Raw genomic sequence first — 20,079 nt, forward strand, 5'->3', positions numbered from 1 at the left:
TTCTAAAAGCTTCTAAATAACTCTAAAATTAATAAATATAAAAAAAAGTATATATAAAAGTATATAATTATAAAAAAATACGTTATTATTTTATATAATTAATTATACTAATAATACTAATATATTAATCTATAGGCTATAAAGTAAAGAGGTTAGAATACCTAGTACTAAAGAGGTAAATATATTATACTAAAACTAAATTATATCTAATCTATTAATAGATATAAAAAGCTAAAACCTTATAAGATTTATATCTACATTACTATTAATATATACTTATAATATATTATATAGCTCTATATTAGTATAACTATATCTATATTTATTAGTATTACTAACTAATACCTTAGAATTATTAACCTAGATACTATTAGTAATATACTAATATTTATCTAATCTAATTATAGTATTAAAACAAATATACTAGCTTTTTATTATTATATAATATTAAAATTATTTAATCTAAAACTTAAATTTAAATAGTATTATATATATAGTATAAGTATAGTAAACTTATAAATTAAGGTATAGTAGTAGTAAATCTTAAAATTATTATTATTTTAATACTAAGTATAAAAAGTAATAGTCTAAATAAACTATTATATAGTACTAATACCTACTAGACTTTCTTTAACTAGCTGTAAGACTTAGTTATAGTAGTAACGTAGTATAGTAAAGATAGAATAATAGTATTTAATATATAATAAAATAAATTACTAAGAGACCTATATTCCTTTATAAGGTACTTTTATCTGTATATATAAGCTAAGAGGCTAAAACTAGTATAATAGTATATAAACTACCTATTACTTTATACTTACCTAATAATATCTTTCTTTTTAGATATAATTATTCTAATCTAGTAAACTATATCTTCTATTACCTATATTTAGTAATGTTAAGTATATTATAGGTATATTAGAGTAACTATTTAGGTAGATTACTAGATTAAGCTAATTTAGCTTAATTAAGATACTTTTAGAGTATATTATAACTAAAATCTTAGTTTAAAGTAAAAGAAATAGGTACTTATTTTTACTTCTTTTATTATTTACTTACCTAGAAGGTAGCTTAAGCTTTAAGGGCCCTACTAAAGTATATAATAGAAACTTTTCTCTAGTTCCCTATACTTTACCTTTTTTCTACCCTTAATTTTTAGAAGTTTCTAAGCTCTAGGTATATTTTTAGTAAAAAAGTAGAGGGTATTAATTAGCTCTAATTAGTATTAATTAGTAGGATTTAGGTCTAATAGGCTTAGTAGGTATTAGATATTAGCTAACTATCTTAGTAAAATTCTTTTAATAACTACCTAACCTACCTTACCTCTAATATAATTAAGATAGTTACTTTAATAAAAGCTTAGTACTTTAAAGACTATAAGAATACTAGTTACTATACTAAGGTCTTCTATATATACTACCTAGACCTTTTAACTAATAGTAACTTTACTGTAGATAATTTAATCTACTTTTTTAGTACTAATATTAATTTTTAGAGTAAGTTCTATAATAGTAACTATTAAGGTATATAGTACTATTATTATACCTAACTTAGCTAGGACTATTTTAGAGTATATCTATTAGCTTTAATTAGTATAAGTTATAGCTAATTAACTTTTCTAGCCTTTTAATACTTACTATAAGTATCTTATTAAGCTTAAGAAGTAACTTACTTACTACTTATTTAGTAAGAATATAGTTATAGAAGCTATAAAAGAAGGTAAGCCTATATAGTATAATTATATCCTATATATACTTTTTCTTTATATTATAATTAAAGTAAAATTTATTAATACTACTAATAAGATTATTAGCTTAATCTATAAGTAAGTAGTTAGAATTAGTAATAATTAGCTCTAATAGTATTTAATTATTTATAATAGTAAGTACTTTTTTTATTATAAGTTTCTTATAGTTTATATAGGTATAGCTAAGATTAATAAGTCTACTAAGTTTAGTATTTATATTAAAAGTTATAATTAATCTAAAGCTAGCTTCTAAAAGAAGGCTATAGCTAAAAGGTAAGCTTTTAAGGCTTTTAATAATAAAGACCTAGATCTTACTCCTTATAAGAAGATAAGTAGCTACTTATAGGCCTTATTAGTATAAATTAGTACTTACTATCTAAAATTAGTTTAGTATATATAGTTTTAGTAAGACTTTAGCTAAAGTAGCTACTAAAATAAAAAAAAAGGCTACTATAGCTATTATTACTCTTTAAACTACTAAGGTAGATCTTATTACTACTAATAAATACTTTATATCTACTAAAAGAGTAACTAAGACCTATAAAAAGAATAAAAATAAGAATAAGTATACTTAGGCATTAATTAGTATAGATTAGCTTAGATTAGTAGTAGTAAGGCTAAGATATAGCTATATATATATTTCTAGTATTATATACTAAAAGAGTTACTTCCTAGCCTTATATAAGCTTTATAAATAATAATTATAGTTAACTTATACTAATTTATTCTAATTCTTTACCTATATTTTAATATTATATAGTAACTTAGAGTATTTTAATTAACTTAGTAATTTCTTATATTTACTTTTAAAGTTATTTTCTTAGACTTTTTTCTAAGAATTTTAACTACTAGGTATAATACTATTAAACCTTATAAAAATCCTACTAAGTAGGTAATAATAAAAAAAGGTAGCTATATAGTTATTTTTTTATAGTTCTATTCTCCTTTTTTTAAGAAGTTTATTTTAAAATTATACTTATAATAACCTATTTTTTCTTTTAATATATCTTAGAACTGCTTTAACTTTATTTTAGAATACTATAAGTATTTTCTTACTTAAATTTATTTTAGGTTCCTAAAAGTTCTTATTTTCTAGGTAGCTATTCTACTTTACTAGATATTTTTATATACTTATACTATTTTATCTTCTATTAACTACTTTCTTTATATTATAGATATTATCTTCTATTTTATAATATATATTTATAAGTAGGAGTTTATTATATAAGATTATCTCTCTTTTTATATAAAGTTCTAATAAGGATATATAGTATACTAGATAAATATTATTTACCTCTAGAAGATTAACTTTAAATATAGTAAGGCTAATTTAGCCTATAATCTTCCTAGGTCTTAATATCTTCTAATTAAGCTTCTTCTTTAGTCTAGTAGACCTTATATACTAATTAAATATAAAAACTTTATTTCTTACTTTAAATTTATAGTAGAGTCTTTTCTTATTAGTATATTTCTTTTAGTATTTATTTAAAACTAGAATTTTTCTCTTATACTTTACTTATAGTACTATTACTCTTACTACTAATTTATTCTTTAGAAAGGCTTTACCTTCTCTAAAGAGTTAATTAGGCTAATTAGAGGCTCTTAAGTATACCCTATAGTAGACTTAGAATAGAGTAACTTTAATTATTATATATATACTATTATTATAGGTAAATTTTATAATTAGGATCTATAGTACCTAATTATTTTATTTTAGATAATAAAAGTACTAAAGGTACTACTTTAGTATTTAGTTCTACCTTTCTATCTAACTATCTATTTATAAGTAATAAGTAAAGGTTAAAATCCTTTTAAAGTTTAGGTAGTAGTTAAATATATTTTATAACTTTAAATTTATTAAAGGACCTTAGTTAGAAATTTTAGTCTTAGGTACTTTATAAAGTTAGATAATTTCCTTTACCTATATATAGGCTAGGTCTACTTTAGTCTAATCTGCTTTTACTAGAATATAGTAGGATATCTTAGTAAGTCTATATATAACTACTAAAATTAAGTTATATACCTACTCTAGATATTTACTAGTAGGTAGTTCTATAATAAAGTTTATTATTATATCTTTCTATAGTTCTAAAAGTAGTTTTAGAGGTTAAAAAAGCCTATATAGTTAGTATTTTAGTATAACTAACCTCCTATAGTAGTTATAGTCTATATAGTAGTCTACTATATCTTTTAATATATTTATTTACTAGTACTTATACTAAAGCTTTTTTAGTATCTTTTTCTAGCTAAAATAGCCTACTATTAGATTATTATAATATTCTTTTAGTACTAATAACTTTAATTCTAGTATTATAAGAATTATAACCTTTTCTAGTTCTAATTCTAGCTCTTATATACTAATTTAGGCTACTATAGTGTCTAAATTATTAGATAAGTTAAAAAATTCTAAATTTAAACTTTCTAGATTAGATTTTATTAATTAAGGCTTTAGTTTAGGCCTACTATCTTATCTTACTAACCTATTTATATATTAGAGTTTCTAATAGTTCTTCTTAACGCGTTAGCTTTATATAGTAATAGAGTAGATTAATAGAGGTCTATTAATTTCTACTCTAGTTAATAAGTTTCTTATTAGATCTATAAAGGCTTTATTATATTTCTAGTTTAGATTTTAGGTTACTACTATATAGTCTAGCCTTCTTAATAGTCTATTAGCTAGGTTTATTACCTCTAGTTAATATTTAATAATAAAGTTATATTTTATTAGCTTTTAATAGAAGTAAACCTATCTTTAGTTTAAAATCTTTATATCTATAAACTATTTAAGGTTATAGTAGTCTATTAAGAGTTTAAAGAATATACCTTATAAGTAATACCTTTAGTAGTTTAAACTTACTACTATTACTAGTAGTTTCTTATTATAAGTATTATATCTAAACTTAGTTTAGTTTAATTTTTTTAAGAAAAAGTCTACTAGTTTCTTAACTAAGTTATTCTTCTTTTAGGTAGATAACTAGCTTAGTATTCTAAATACTACTTTACTAGATATATTAATCTTTATATATATAGGTTAGTCTTACTTAAAGTAAGTTAAGATTAGTACCTTTAAAAAGGTATTCTTAAGCTCTTAAAAGGCTCTTTAACTATTATCTCTAATATCTAGGCCTTAACTTTTTTTTTTTTATTATATATAGCCTTCCTTAGCTATATTTAGGCCTTTTTAAGTTAATTTTATTAATAGGAGCGCTACTTATAAGAATTCTTTAATAAATCTTTAATAGTAGTTTATAAAGCTAATAAAAATATAAATATTATATACTATTTATAAAAGTAGCTATTCTTAAATAGTTTATACCTTACTAATATTAACTTTTACTTCTTATAGGTATACTATATACCTTAGAAATTTAGTCTTTCTTTTATACTATTTATACTTACTTAGCTTTATAAATAGCTTAGCTTTATATAATTTCCTTAATACTTTATAAATATAGGCCTTATATTCCTCTTTAGTATCTAAGAAGATTAGAATATTATTAAGATATACTATATATAATATATCTACTAGCTCTTTAAAAGCTTAGTTAATATAGGCCTAAAACTACGTAGGCGCGTTTATAAGGCTAAAGGGTATAATAGTATACTTAAAATAACTATATTTTATTTAAAATATAGTCTTCTACTTATTTTCTTTTTTTATTTTAATTTTATAGTAGGTATTCTTAATATCTAGTTTTATATAAAACTTAGCCTTAGCTAATCTATTTAATAATTCTAAAATAAGGGGTAAAAGGTATCTATTCTTAATAGTAACCTTATTAAGGCCTCTATAGTTTATATAAAGCTATAAAGTCCTATTCTTTTTCTTTATAAAAAGAATAGGTATACCTACTAGTAACTTAGACCTTTTAATCTTGCCCTTTTTAAGGTAATTTATAATATACTTTCTTAATACTTCTAGTTTATATACTAAAAAGTTATATAGTAGCTTTAAAAGTACTATAGCTTTCTCTTTTAAGTCTATAGTAAAATCTTAGAGGCTATAGTTTAGTAGGATATCTACTACTAATTCTAATATAGTATTAGCTAGATTTATATATTATAGAAGTAGTAAGGTATTTTAAACTATAATAGGGACTACCTCTTTTATAAAATTTACTATATATATATAAATATCTATCTTTAGACTTCTTATAGTATAGTTAAACTTATCTACCTTTTTAAGTATAATATAAGTATATAGTATTATATACTTAGCCTTTATACTATAGAAATATATACGCCTACTAAGATACCTTAGCTTTAGATTATATATATTAATCTAAAAAAAACTAAGGTAGATTAGGTACTTCTTTAGGTTAGCTATAATTAATAGTATATTATAGTATTATTCTTTTCCCTTTAAGTCTATTATAGTAATACCTATAGTTATTATACTATATAGAGTAATTTTACTACTATTTATAGCTTCTATAATTAAACTTAAAAGTAGAAAAACCTTTAGGTTCTATTTCTTAGCTAACTTTATATTAATAAGGTTAAGTTATATACCTCTATTTAGAAGGGCTTTTATAGTCTCTAATTAGCCTAATTTAGCTTATATAGTAAGGAGTTAAGCTAGTTTAAAAAAGAGGTAAGACCTTAGTATTTCTAGCTCCTTATAATTCCTTAGGGCTTATATATAAACTACTAGAAAAGAGCTTACTTTTATTAACTTTTCTTTTTTTTTAAATTTTTTTTAATAATCCCTTTAGACTTATTATTAGCCTTCTTCTAATATTTATTTACGTAGTAGCCTAGCTTATTATAATAGTAATAAGTAATTTTCTTTTTATTAAAGAATTTTTCTACTTTTACCTTATTAAAAAGTTTCTTTTCTTTTTTATAAAAGGAAAAAGTTATATTACTCTTCTTCAAAGAGGGTAAGTTTCCTTAATTTCTTTTTAATAAAAGTCTTTTACTTCTACTCTTTTTTAGTTTATAAAACTTCTTATCTAGTCTTAGGTACTAGTAGATAGTATTAGTATATTCTTTAACTAGTACTAAGTTATTATGCCTATTTATAGGTAGAAGAAGTAAGTTATACTAGATCTATTTCTTTAAAGATATAGTAAACTTTAGTATCTATATTAGAAGTAGAGTAGCTAATTCTATCTATAATAAATATAGGTAGTTTAAGAGTTCTATAGAGCCCTATCTATAGTATTACCTATAGTTCTTTACTATATTATAGGTATTTTAATAGTATTTATTAAGTATTCTAAGGGCGTTAAGTATCTTAAGCTTTAAATTAGCCTAAGTTAGCTTTTATAAAAGATAACTATACTTTTATTCCTTTATATAAAATTCTTAAATTATTTTATATATCTTTAATATATATATTACTCTAAAGTCTACCTTTCTTACCTCTATAGTAAACTTAGTAAAGTTATAAAGATAATAGCTTTTATAGTCTCTCTTTTATCTATTATAGCTTTACCTATTATCCTTATTAAATATATATAGTAGTTTAGGCCTTAGTAGGTTTACTTTTAGTACTACTATAGTATATAGTATTATACTTATATTAAAAAGTAGCTCTAACGCTGCTATAGGATTTCTAGCCTTATATCTAGCTTTAAGGTCCTATAGCTACCTAATTTATAGCTTATCTACCTAGGTTTTCTTTTATATAAGTAGAGTTTATAGCTTCTATTATATTTATTCCTTAATTATAGGTAGTAAGATTAAATTATCTATAATTAGCCTAATTAGGTCTTCTTAACCTTTAATAGAAAGAGTACTCTATTATTATAAGTTATTACTGCCTATTAAGGATTATAGTAGTATATTCTATTCTACTTAAGATATAGAAGTCCTTATATTACGTCTAGACCTATAAGTAGATAATTTACTAGATATTCTTACTATTTTAGGCTACTATATATTAGAAGTAATTTAAATATAAGACTTAGTTATAGTAGTAATATAGTATAGTAAAAATAGAATAATAGTATTTAATATATAATAAGATAAATTACTAAGAGACCTATATCTCTTTATAAGGTACTTTTATCTGTATATATAAGCTAAGAGGCTAGAGCTAGTGTAGTAGTATATAAACTGCCTGTTACTCTACACTTACCTAATACTAGCTATAAATAGAATATTATTTTAGTATAGGTTATCTAGCTAATTATATAGTAATATATATTATATATATACCTATTCTTTAACGTAAAATCCTTACGTTTATTAATATCTAAAATAATTATAAAATCTACTATTAAAAAGTATAACCTAATATTATAGCTAGTAAGCCCTATATACTATATAATAATTATTTACTAGGTGTAAAACAGTGTAAATATACTATACTATAAAAGATATTTAAGTAGGTATATATATAGATTTTACTATAAAATAGAAATATCTACCTACTACCTAATATATTTATATAGGTAAGTATTTAGTTAGTAGAGTTAGAATTTAACCTAAACTAAGTAGTATATAGTAAGGTAAGTAACTATTAAAAGCTATACTTTAAAAAATATCTTACTTTATATAATTATACTTAGTTATATATAGATCTATACCTTAAGCTAGAGTTATTACTTATAGTTAGCCTAGTTAGTAGGTTTAATTAGGCCTTACCTAATAGTAATTCTATACCTAAAAGTAAGCTAAAGATAGATTTACTAGTTAAAAATAAATATATAAAAATTAAAAGTAAGCCTAAAGCCTTAGTATTTTACCCTATAAAGTAAATTAAATAGAAGGTTTATATAGTTAGTAATAGTTCTAGCTAACTATTACTATAACTAAACTTAGTCTATATATTATTATTATAAAATTTTATAATTTAGATACTTTTAGTCTAATATTCTTTAAACCTACGCTTAAATCTACCTACTTATATAATAGTAAAAGATACTCCTAATATTCTAAAACTTAGTTAGTTCTACGCTAAAACTAAAAGCTTATACTATATCTAACTAAAAGTATTTTATATTAACTATAAAAAGTAAAATAGTTCTTAACCTAAGCCTATTACTATACTAAAGTTACCTAAAAATAGACTTAAAATTATATTATAAATATAATTTAATAAAAAAATCTTAGCTTTTACTTTAGCTAATTCTCTGTATATATAGGCCCTTTTAGATACCTAAGAAGATTATTATAACTTATTAACTAGTTATAAAAAAAAAGTAAAGGCTAAAATATATACTTTTACTACTAGGCTAAGTTATAAAGCGCTAGCGTTAATTTTATATACTAAAAAGAAGGTTATAATCTAAGTAAAGAAAAAAGGTATTATTATAATAATATAGTTACTAAAGTACTATACTATAAGCTTATATATAGTATTTAACTATATAGAGCCTATTAAAAGTAAGTATAATAGTCTTTTTTAACTATTACTATTACTAACTATTACTAGGTAAGGTTTAAGTATATATTCTAGCTAACTAGTAATATACTAACCTTAATAATTTTATTAATAACTACCTTTTTCTTAATATTTAATTATGTAACTAGTCTATATTTAGTTATTTTTTAAAAGTATTAGCTTTATAAGTTATATATAAAGACCTTCTAGTTATACTTAAGCTATAACCTTAAATAAAAATAAAAATAAATAAGCTACTTTTAATATTTACTAAGAATAAATAATATAATACTCTTATATATATCTATTTTACCCTAGAAGACGGGGATTAATATATTACGTTACTATTATGTTTTTATATACGCGTTTTAATTGTTTATTAGTCTTTATTATTTATACTAACTATAGTAGCTAAAGTTTAACCTAGTTATAACTCTCTACTTCCTATTACTATTGCTATTACTATTACTATTACTATTGCTATTACTACTACTTCTAGCTTTATCCTTATTCTATATTAATTATACAGCCCTACAGTAAGGTATTATACCTCCTAGATTACTACTATAATTCTCTTTTTTTAGGCAGTGTACCTAGGATCTATAAAAGCTTACTTAAAGCAGCTCTTATCCTTAGTTAGAGTAGTATTATTACGCTGCTTAGTAGTAAGCTTATTAAGTTAGAAGAGCTAAGTATTAAAGAAAGCCCTATTAGTCTTATAGACTTATATAAGAAAGAGCTAAACTCTAACCTTATAGAGCTGTACCTTAAGTCTCTTATTAAGCTTAAGGTGCTGTAAGATATCTTTATCTCTTAGGTAAAAGGTATTACTATTATACTAAGTAATACTCTTTATTTCCTCCTACTACCTAACTAGGTCCTTAGAGATCTTACTAGAGATATTTAAAGTACTATACTAGTACTAGGAATTACTTACCTTAATCCTTTACTTATTAGCTTACTACAAGACGCAGCGTAGGAATACCTAGGCTACGCTAATAGAGTTATATTATTAGTTAACTATAATTATAGTTATAAAGAAAGATAAGATAGATAGATAAAGACTCCTAAGGTATAAAGAATATTTATATGCTAGCTTATCTATATAAACTGTTATTACCTATACCCCTACTAAAGCTGCCCTAGTTATATATTTAGGATTACTAGTTAATTAAAGAGTTTTTATAACCTAGCTATAGTTTATAATATAATCTAGGGTTTATAACTAAACTAAACTTTAACTAACAGCTGCCTAGGCTCTTAAATACGTATCTATATTAGTATATTAAGTAGCTAGTTATTAAGAGATAGCTAATTAGCTCTCTATTACCTTTACTATATACTTCTACTAATGTTTACTATATAAAAAGAGGCTAGGTATTAGCTTCTATACTAAGTTACTATATTAAATTCTTACTGTATTGCGTCTATCTACCTGTACTATAAGTATAAATACGCTATAAACCTAAAATAATATATCTATTTTAAGGACGTAAAAGAAACTAAAAATATCTATAAATCTTCTACTTTAATACTTAAAAAGAAAAAAAAAGGTAGATAAGGTTTACTATTAAAGAAATAAGTTTTTTATAATAAATAGTATATACTAGATACTACTTTATTTATTTATAATTTAACTTTTAAGATTTTAAGATTAAGGTTAAACCTAAGTTAACTAAAATTAAGTTTTTAAACTTTTCTTCTTTACTAATAAAACTAAAAAAAATAAAGAAAAAGTAGATAGTAACTATTAATCTTAATAAGGGTTTTACTAAGTTAGTAAGTAATAGTAAAAATATTTAAAAGTTAAACTTAACTAATTTAGTAAATAATAGTAGTAAGGATATATTTTAAAAAGTAAATAAATAATTTACTAACTTTAATAAGCTTAATACTAAGTTAGATTAAGTTTTATCTACTATAATTCTAGATAAGCGCTAGTAAAAATTAACTAATAAGGTAAAGCTTAATAATAAAATAGCTAGTACTTATATAATAAGAAGTAAAGGTATATAAGGCTCTTATTTAGTAGTTATATTAGAATATTAAAGTAATAGTTTAGTTTAACTATTACTTTATGTATTTACTATATTATTTAACCTAATATTACTACTTAAACTCTATCTACTAGAGTACTTATATAAAGGTATAAGTTTAAGCCTTATATATAATAGTCTATTTTAACTATTACTTCTATATAAATATAGCTTTATAGTTAGAGCTTTCTAGTATAACCTACCTTTATATCTCTTAAAAATACTAACTAGATAGTAATATAAGTCTTTTTAGTAGCTTAACTACCTTATTATCCTTAAAATAGTTAAAGTTTATAACTTAATATATTTTTTAGATAGTAAGATTTATATATAGACTAGAAAGTAGAAGGAATTTATCCTTTATAGCTAAAGCTTAGCTACTGTTAAGATATTATTCTTAAAATTAGGTAGTTATAATAAGGGATATTATAACCTACTCTAGCTTTTTAAACAATTTATTAAATAAAATAATAAAGAGACTAAACTTATTAAGTAAATAAATAATTAATAGGTAACTAGTTTTATATACTTTATAAAAATTCTTTATAACTCTAGCCTATATAGTAATTAGTAGGTAATAGTATAATAAGACTATTATAATAATTACTTAAAATATAGAATACCTTAGCTAATATAGGGATTTCTACCCTTTTAGCTAAATCTAAAATATTTCTATATACTTAGCTATATAAACTTTAAGTATAAAATAAAGATATCTCTAAATAAAATTAGTAAAGTAAAATATAATTAAAGTATAGAATAACTTTACTATAAAGTAGTACTACTTAATAAGTTATAAAGTATAGGTAATTAAAGTAAATAACTAAGTAGTTATTTTTAGGGCTATATTTTAGTACTAAGTTTAGTATTATTATAAAGATACTTATACCTTTATATTAGCTTTTACTCTAATATTATAAAGCCTAAACTCTACTATATTAAGCTAAGTAAAAGTATTATTATTAAGTTTTAAAGTAGTAGATTTATAGAATATATACCTTTTAAAAAATATACTCTTAAGTTTAAGAAACTTAACTTTAGCTTTCTAAATTTAGAACTAGTTAGCTACCTACCTAGAATTATTAGTAATAGTATAAAGTAACTATTATATTAACTTTTAGCTCTTTAATATATTTATATTAGGCCTAGTTAAAAAAATAAAGGTTAAACTTCTTAGTTTTCTTAAAATTAAAACTTATTACCTATATATTATTTACTTTTATTTAATAAACCCTTTAGTTTATAAGTGTAATAGGCTAGGCCTAGTAGAACCTTAGCAAGTAAAGCCTTAGAGCTTAGTAGGCCTAACTGCTAATACCTACTCTACTACCTACACTTTAGAAACTCTTAGCACGCTACTAGAAGAACTATAAGTAGAGAAAAACTAGTACTATAGATCCTTAGCAAATTTATCTAATTTATACTAGTAACTACTCTTAAGGTTAACCTCTTATATTTAAATTTGCTTATAAAAACACCCTTAGGTATTAGAAGTACCTTAGGAACTACTAGCAGTATATCTATTAAAAAAGATACTACAGTTACTAAGCTAAAAGCAAAAGCTTTACAGCTAGTAGAGATAGGCTTTATACAGGAAGCAATTAAAACACGCCTATAAACTATAGCAGGACAGAACCTAAATAAATAGGAAGTTCTACTAAAACTTTAGCTAGTTTCCTAAAGTCTTTAAGAGAATAAATAATAGATAATAAGGTTTATAAATATACTAATCTTAATAGCTAGCCTATTATTAGTAGTAGCTAGGAAACAACTAATTAAAGAATCTAATAAAGGGTCCTTTTTAGAAGAACTATACAACGCGCTATAGACACTAACCTAGAAGATTAACCTTCTTAAAAATAATACGCTGCTAGTACCTACTTCTTCTAAACAGAGAGTTTAATAATTAAAGGAAGAGGTATATAGACTAAAAGTAGTCCTAAAACTAACCTTTCCTACAGTAACTACTAGGACCTATATAAAAAACTTTAAGATACTAAATCTTAACTACTTTAATAGTAATTAGAAGGACTATTAGAGGTTCTAAACCTAGATAAACTATAAGCTAGAACATAATATTAGAGGACTAGGATTAGGCCCTAGGTATATCTTTAACTAATTAAAGGGGCCTATAGCTAGTATTACCCTATTATAAATAGATTATAACAAGATAGGTACTATAGAAGGCCTATAGATATTCCTAGATAAATAATTTGTAGATAACTTATATACTAAGAGGGCTAGGTAGAAACTTTAAACCTTTTAGTAGAGAAAGCTTTCCTTATAATACTTTAACGTAGAATTTATAAGGCTAGCCTTTAAAGTAGAAGAGAAGAGTAATACTAATAACCTAAAAATAAGGTATCTTAGTGCCTTATAGCCTAACCTACAAGACTAAATAATATCTATAGAAGTGCTAAGTAACTAGACTATCTAGTTACTAATAACTTAGGTAGTTACTATTAAGGAAAATCTTTTTAGAGCTAAGATTAGGTCTACCTTCTTACATATAAGGTCTCCCTAAAACAACCCTATAGATTAGGAACCCTTAAAAGCTTACTTTAGTTAGGTAATTAAGGTAATAGGTAGAACCTAGAATAGAGCTAAATAGGCCTCTAAAGAAGAGCACTTCCTCTATAAAAAAAAGAACCTATATCTATATTATAGAAAACCTAGGCACTATACTAATAAGTGCTTTCTAGCGCTAGCTAATTATCTAGCTTAAGCTACTCTTATAGTAACCTATAACCTAGAAGAGTCCTTAAATAAGGAAACAGTAGGTTTAGAAAACTAGAAACCCCTATATATAGATATAAGTAGAGGTATAAGAAACTAGATTAAAAAGAAAAGTAGTTCTTATTATTTTAGTAGAACTAGCTAGATAGGAAACTATTAACTATCTATATAATTATAAATAACGTAGCTATAGTATCTACCTTAATTAATACTAGCTGCTTAACTTATTTAGTTATCTCCTCTAAGTTTATAAGAAATAATAATCTAAAGCGTACTATAATTACACAGAGACCTATTATTAGAGTAGGAGAGAAGTTCTCCTAAATAGAAGCAGCTATCTAAATACAAATAGATATAGATAGCTATAAGAAAGAAATATAGGCCTATAAGCTAGAAGGAAATAAAGAGTACAACCTTATCCTAAGAAAACTCTAAATAGATAGATACTAGGTAACGCTAGTACTAGTAAAGAAATCTATATTTATCTATAACAGCTAGACTAGGATATAGAGCTAGGAAGGCAGAATACCTATAGAAGTTTCTAGGGCTATTAGTGCATAGGTATATTTAGCCTAGGCTAAATAATTTTAGAAAGATAAACAGATCTAACTATATTCTACCTCTATAGTAGATATTAAGAAAGTGCTAAAGAAAAAGAAAATAGTTAACTCCTAGAAGAAGTTACTAAGTTATCTATAAAGTAAGTTTAGAACTTTTCTAAAAAAGAAGGCTAATAAGCTTATACTACTAAGAAGAGCTACTATTAACTACTCTATTAAGACTATAGAGAAAGATAGTAAGCTAGTAGAAATTCTATAGAGGCTACTATATAATATATTAAGAGAAGAACTACTAGTATTACAGAAGAAACTTATATTATACCTAGACTATAGGTTTATTTAGGTAAGTAAATCTAGCGCTACTGCCTCTATTTTATTTATAAAGAAACCTAGAGGAGGGCTATAATTCTATATAAACTACTAAGCTTTAAATGCTATTATACGTAAGGATAGATATCTCCTCTTACTTATCTATAAGATACTATTCTAAATTACTAAAGCAAAATAGTTTATAAAGGTAGATATTATCTAAGCCTTCTACTAGATACGCGTAGTAGAGGAGGATAAATAGAAAATAGCGTTCTGTACCTAATTTAGGCTATATAAATAGCTAGTTACTCTATTTAGCCTTACTAACACCCCTAGCACATTCTAATAATATATTAATTAGGTACTCTAGAAAGACTTAGATATATACTGCTTAGCCTACGTAGACAATATACTTATCTACTTAGACAGATTATAGAAGGATTATAAGCACTAGGTTAAGATAATTATTTAGAAACTTAGGGCAGTAAGCCTATAACTAGATATTAATAAATACAACTTTAGCGTTAAAAAGACTAAGTACCTAGAGTTTATAATAGAGGTAGGCAGTAGTATTTAAATAGACCTAGAGAAGATAGTAGTAATCTATACTTAGAAATAGCTAAAAAGTATTAAAAGTATTTAGAGTTTTATAAGATTTACTAACTTCTACTAATAGTTTATTAAGGGATTCTTAGAAATTATTACCCTACTAACTAAACTTACTAGGAAAGAAGTAGTATTCTAATAGAGAGAACCCTAGGAAACAGCGTTTTTTAAACTTAAAAGCGCCTTTATTTCTAAACTAGCATTAGCTAACTTTAACCTAGACCTAGAAATAGTAATAAAATATAACGCCTCTAGGTAGGTAACTAGCAGAGTCCTCTTATAGTTTAAAAAAGATAGGCTACTCTATACAGTAGTATACTACTTAGTAAAGAACACAGCAGCTAAGGTAAACTATACTATATATAATAAGGAATTATTAGCTGTTATAAAGTATATTAATTAATAGAGTACTAAACTCTAGTAAGTCTTAAAGTTTACTATTATTATAGATTATAAGAACCTAGAGTATTTCTATACTATAAGACTACTATCTAAGAGGTATATACACTAGTTAAATATACTTAGCTAATTTAATTTAACCTTTATATACTACCTAAGGAAGGTTAATAGAAGAGCTAATATACTCTCCTAAAAAGAAGAGGATTTACTAATAAGCTAAAATAATAAGCGTATAAAGATAAGAGAATTCTAGCTCTTACAGCTATAGGTAAGGAGCTAACTCTAACTTAAAAGAAAGAAAGAAGTAGGTATTTTATTCTACTACTAAATATAAAGTCTATAGCCTTAGAAACCTAACAATACGCCTCTAGTAGATAATAACTCCTTACTAGAACCTAATAGTATACCTGTAAGAATTACTACTAACTCTACTCTAGCCTATAATAGCTTAGAGGAGCTTAAGAGAATATAGAAAGTTATAGCTAAAAATAACCTAACGTACAGAAAAGTAAAAGAGGCTGTAGAAATAAGTTAGAGGAAGTTTCTCCTAGATCTAAACTTAAAAGTCTTATTAGTAAAGTATACTATTAATAAAAAAGGGTTTCTACACTACTAAGGGTAAAAATAGGTACTAGATTCTAAAGAACTACGTACTAAAATTATCTTAAAAACCTATAAATCTCTAGCTATAGGCTATCTAGGCTATAAAAACACCTATGTAATCCTAGCTTATAACTACTTCTTCCTAGGAATATTATCTATAATAAGGTAATTTATCTAAAACTGTAATATATATAAAAGAACTAAGCCTTAGAGGGAACTAAAAAGAAGACTACTAAAACTACTCCCCCTTCTAGACAGAGTATAGAAGAAAATCTTAATAGACTTTATTATTAATTTACCTATAAGCAACAGGTACTAGTACCTTATAGTAGTTATAAATAGGTTAAGTAAAGACATAATACTTATTCTATTAAAAGACCTAGATACCTAAATAGTAATAAGAGCTTTTATAGAAAGAGTTATAGCCTACTATTAGTTCCTAGATACTATTATATCTAACTATAGTAGCTAGTTTATTAGAAATTTTTAAAGAACTTTCTATAAAAAATTAGGTATTACCTATTAAGTATCTACTAGCTACTATCTAGAAACTAACAGTACTACTAAAAGAATAAATAGTACTATAGAATCCTACTTACAGGCCTACGTTAATTAGAAATAAGATAACTAGGTACTAATATATCTTACTGCTTAAATTACTATTAAAGGAAGAAATACAGTATCTACTAGTATTAGCCTATTCTTTCTATAATATAGATATAATGTAGATACAGTACAGAAAAACGTAAAATAAGTAATCTAGTAATAATATTAGAGGCCTAATAATCTAAAGAAGTTAGCTAGAGCACTTACTATAAAATTTATAGAAATACTAGATTATATATAAGTAAAGATAGCAGAAGCCTAATAACTCTAAGAAATCTAGGCTAATTACTATTAATAAAAAGTACTATAACTATAAGAGAGGGACTAAGTATAGTTATAGTACAATAAATACTTCTTTAACAGCAGGCTAAGCAAGAAACTAGACTAGAAAAATACAAAGTTCTAAGTAGAGAAAGTAATCTCCCTCTATACTATAAGGTTAAACACTCTCTCTAGTATCTACCTAGTATTTTATATAGATAGGCTACAGCTATACTTTAGAAACCCCTTAGTAGGATAAGATACTAATAATTACTAACCTAAAAGCATATTAGAAAATATTAATAGAGAACTAGAAAACTACTAGAAAATTAAAGAAATTATAGGTAAAAGATAGAAACGCTATAGTAGAGAACACAGAAAATAATACCTAGTTAAGTAAAAGAATTACGCTATAACTTTATAGAAACCTATAGAAAACTTTAAAAAAGCTAAAGCACTAGATAGCTAGTTAGCCTTTTTAGAAAATAAATAAAATAAAATAGGTAAACTACTAGGGAAGTTCTGTAAGGGTTTCTCTAATAAACTACAATAATACTAGGGGCCCTAGTAATAGTAGGGCGTAGTAAAGAAGGTAGTAATTTTAGTAATAGTACTACTAGAAACTATAGGTAGTACACTAATAAGTGCTCTTACTAGGGCTAAGAATATAAGCAGCTAAAGAAAAATAAAAAATATAGAGGCTATAAGGAAATAGGTTAATAAAGATAAAATTAACTACCTATATATAGTAGAGAGAAGAGAGAAATAGTAAGAAGCTAACTAGCCTAAAGCTAGTAAATATCTAGAGTATCTATCCTATAAACACTAAAGAACCTAGGAAAACACTAGTAGGACCTATTCCTAATTAGTATTTATAGCCTAAAAACTATCCTTCTACTTATTAATATACCTATTAGGCTTACTATTACTAGTAGCTCTAAGTTTCTAGGAAACAGTATACTTAAAAACAATAGAGACTAAACCCTCTTATCTAGACTAGAAAAGACAATTAGAAGAGCTAATAGTAGAAGCCTAAAGGCTACTGCTAAAAGAACTAAAAGCTAAGACACTAGTACTATAGCTATAAGGCAGTAAGAAATTAAACTTAGTAGGTAAGCAGCTTAACTCCTAGGATTTAATAACCTTTTTAAGGGCCTAAGTAATAGAGTAGGTCTAATTATTAATAGTAAAAGCCTAGAAAACCTATAGATTAGCTAGAAAAACAGGTAGAAAATAAGGTTTTAGATACTAAAGAGAAGACTTACTAAGTCTATAAGGCCTTAGTTCTACTTCTAAATACTAGCGCATATTAAGCCTAACTTATTAGTAATTTTATAGAGTAAACTCTTAGTAACTAAGTTAGAAGTATAATTATTCTAGTACTCTTTCTAGCTAGGAGTAAGCTCTTAAGCCTTATTCTAGGCCTCTTTTAGATTCTAGACAAAGTCCTTATTAATGTTCTTAAGCAACTTAGAGAACTATAAGTCTATTTTAATAAGTAGTAAGAGCTTATAGATATAAATAATAGTAGGCTTAAGTTTATTAGAGATCTATAGAAATATTAGCTATAAATAAAGAGAAGAAAGTAATTCTAGTAAACTTACAGTATAATAAGCAGAATTTACCTTAGTAAAGTAGTAATAGTAAGTAGCCCTACCCTTATTAAACTTATAAATTTTACTCTAGGTAGCTAGATATATTACGTAGTTAATATAGCAAGAAGAGTTAAGCTTACTAATAAAGAGGACGTTAACTATAGAAGCAGAGCAGTTAGTAGGCTATAAGGTAGGCGTCTGTTTAGATAATATTAGGAAATAAGTAAAAGAATAGGTAAAACTTAGACAGGAAACTTATACTAGGTTTCTTACTAAATAAGTTAAATATAAATATAGAAGTAGTAGCAGAAAGCTTAGCCTTAGCTTTAGTAAGATTAGCCCTCTAAGTATCTATCTTAGCCTTCTTCCTCTTGCGCTAGGTAGGCGTAAGGGTAGTAGAAGTAGACTACTTACTACTAGAAACAGTACTAGCATAAGTATTAACTATATTAATAAAGAAGAGTAAGAGAGGTAAAAGCATATATAAGTTAAAGCTAAAAATACGCATATAGATATAGGTAGAGGTGTTAGTAATAGGTTAACACGTTGTATTATAGTAGGGTTAAAATATAAGAATTTTTGCTAGGGGGAGGCTTATATAATAGGCTAGGCCTAGTAAAACCTTAGTAAGTAAAGCCTTAGAGCTTAGCAGGCCTAACTACTAATACCTACTCTACTACCTATACTTTAGAAACTCTTGGTATACTACTAGAAGAACTATAAGTAGAGGAAAACTAGTACTATAGATCCTTAGCAAATTTATCTAATTTATACTAGCAACTACTCTTAGGGTTAGCCCCTTATAATAAGTAACTTATAAAAGGTACCTTAAAAAGTAGTAATATATTTTTACTATAGTATTTACTTCTATTTAGCTTTTTAGCTGTAGAGTATATATAGATTACTAGTTATAAAAAGTATAAATATAAGTATAAGTATAGATATAGGTATAAGTATAGGTATAAGTAAGGGTGTAGGTAGCTATAGTAGTATAGTATTATACTTAGGTAAAGTAAAATTACTAAGGGTATATATTTATATATATATATACTTTTATTAAGTTATTTTATAAAAAGTAATAGTTCTTAGTAACTATTACTAGCTTATTAAATAATTTAGTATAGCTAGTAGATTTTATTAGTAGTTATTAAAGGTATAGGTAAAATTAAAATTTTAATAGAGTACTAGTACTATTTAGCTAGTATATAAACTATACTAGTATAATATAAGCCTAACTACTACTATATCTTTACTACTAAATACTAGTTTACTAATTTTTAGTTTTACT

The sequence above is a fragment of the Dothidotthia symphoricarpi genome, assembly GCF_010015815.1.
Source record: "Dothidotthia symphoricarpi CBS 119687 unplaced genomic scaffold P153scaffold_2, whole genome shotgun sequence".
Lineage (NCBI taxonomy): Eukaryota > Fungi > Ascomycota > Dothideomycetes > Pleosporales > Dothidotthiaceae > Dothidotthia > Dothidotthia symphoricarpi.